Source organism: Sardina pilchardus, chromosome 18, assembly GCF_963854185.1.
Source record: "Sardina pilchardus chromosome 18, fSarPil1.1, whole genome shotgun sequence".
Lineage (NCBI taxonomy): Eukaryota > Metazoa > Chordata > Actinopteri > Clupeiformes > Clupeidae > Sardina > Sardina pilchardus.
The window spans coordinates 948,260-950,759 of record NC_085011.1 but is presented as its reverse complement, the minus strand read 5'-3'; the positions used below and the strand labels follow the sequence as shown (position 1 = coordinate 950,759).

At 39.7% G+C, this 2,500-nt stretch overlaps 1 protein-coding gene across 1 annotated transcript in view; it reads left to right on the top strand.

Annotated features, from left to right (window-relative positions):
* The window catches only part of LOC134063758 (KH domain-containing RNA-binding protein QKI-like), a 79,502-nt gene that overhangs the window by 63,979 nt on the left and 13,023 nt on the right, over positions 1 to 2,500 (top strand). The window lies entirely within an intron of this gene.

Genomic DNA, 2,500 nt, shown 5'->3' with positions numbered 1-2,500 from the left:
ATAGAGTGGTAGAGACTAAGAGAGAGCGGAGACAAAGAGAGAGAGGACAGACTGAGAGAGAGAAGATAGGGGGAGAAGAGAGAGAGAAAAGAGAGAGAGGACAGAATGAGAGAGAGAAGAGAGAGAGGACAGAGAGAGAGAAAAGAGAGAGAGGACAGAATGAGAGAGAGAAGAGAGAGAGGACAGAGAGAGAGAAAAGAGAGAGAGGACAGAATGAGAGAGAGAAGAGAGAGAGGAGAGAGAGAGGACAGACTGAGAGAGAGAAGAGAGAGAGAGGACAGGGAGAGAGAGAAAAGAGAGAGAGGACAGACTGAGAGAGAGAAGAGAGAGAGGACAGACTGAGAGAGAGAAGAGAGAGAAGAGAGAGAGGACAGACTGAGAGAGAGAAGAGAGAGAGGACAGACTGAGAGAGAGAAGAGAGAGAAGAGAGAGGGAGAGAGAGAAGAGAGAGAAGAGAGGGATGGTTTATTTAACACATTATTGGAAAGCGGCGTATCCGATTCAACATTCGAAATGATCAAATCAATGTGCTCTGGAGCTGTGTGGGATTAAGATAGGGTCCAAAAGAACTAAGCATATCTCTCAGGATTAAAATACTGTAGGGTCCAAAAGAACTAAGCATATCTCTCAGAATTAAAATAGGGTCCAAAAGAACTAAATATATCTCTCAGAATTAAAATACTGTAGGGTCCAAAAGAACTAAGCATATCTCTCAGGATTAAAATAGGGTCCAAAAGAACTAAATATATCTCTCAGGATTAAAATAGGGTCCAAAAGAACTAAATATATCTCTCAGGATTAAAATAGGGTCCAAAAGAACTAAATATATCTCTTGGGAATGCGGAGTGAGACAGGGCTGCCCTCTAAGCCCAACACTTTTAACCTTTATATCAATGAGCTGGCAACAATGTTGGAAAAGTCATCAACACCTGGACTCACTCTGTATGACTGCTCAAATTCCTGCTCTTCGCAGACAACCTTGTCCTTCTGTCACCAACAGACAAAGGACTTCAAGATCAATTAGACCTCCCCCAAACATTTAGCCAGACTTGGGCACTTGCCGTTAACATGGAAAAACTAAGATATTATTTTTCCAAAAAGGCCAAGTACCAGGGAAAATCACACACATTTAAATTAAATGATATTGCACATACCCTTGACTATACCTACCTTGGCCTCAGAATCAATTACAGAGGAACCTTCAACACAGCTGTAAATGACCTAAGAGACAAAGCACGCAGAGCTTTACATGCTATAAAAAGACAAATTTATTTCGAAACACCAAGTCAAATTTTGCTGAAGATATTTGAATCAGTGATAGAGCTAATTGCCCTTTACGGCAGTGAGGTGTGGGGTCCACTGGCAAATCAAGAATTAGACAAATGGGAGAAACATCCAATCAAGATTCTGCATGTGGAATTCTGCAAAAACATTCTTAAAGTCCACCGACACACTACAAATAATTCATGCTGAGCTGAATTAGGCCAATATCCACTCCTGATTAAAATTAGAAAAATAACAATTAAATTCTGGAAACACCTTAAACTCAATGACCAAAAGCCATTCACATATACCGATACAGTAGGTAGTCAGGACTAGATACAAATTGAACAAATTAAAATGAACAAATTTCTCCCATCTTGAAAGGCATGTGGGGGCATATCGCCACCTAGTGTAGCGGAGTAAAACATTCCTACTTTGGGTCTACTGTTGTGGACATAAGATTTTGGGGAAACATTGAAATCTGCTGAAACACTATTTGACTGAAATAGGTATTCAGAAGTCAAAAGACTAAAATGTTTTGACTAAAACTTGACTAATATACCTTGAGTTTTCTTTTGACTAAAACAAGACTTAAATTATGAGATTTTAGTCGACTAAAACTAGACTGACAAAAATTATATTTGAATGACTAAATATGACTAAGACTAAGAAATTTCGTCACAAGACTAAGACTTAATTAAAAAATAAGTGACAAAATTAACACTAACACACACTGTGGGGCAGATGTACTAACGCTTTTGCTCCCACTTCAGACGTATTTGTTTTGCAACGTGCGCATAGAAAGATGGCGAGATATGTACAAACAGATCGCAATGAGGTGAAGGCAGAGACTGCCTGTCGCGGAAGCTAAGAATGGCAAATTGCGCTTTTCCGTCTCATGCATATGGATTTATGGGAGTGTCAGATGATAGTAGGAGGTTTGTGTAAAAAGACGGGAGGAGAAACATTAAATGCGCCTATTCCCCTGTATGTACTAAAACTGCCCATGAAAGCGCACGTCTATTTTGCACCTATATAATTCCGCCTTGTAAAAGCAGGTGTTAAATGCGGTTTGCTGTTAGATGCATCTATAAGAGTATCTTTCAAAGACAACAGAATCGCTAATTAGACCACCAGTTTTGAGTCTTCGTACTACAGTAAAAGCAACACACACACACACACACACACACTGAGATATTCTAACACACACACACACACACACACACACACACTGAGA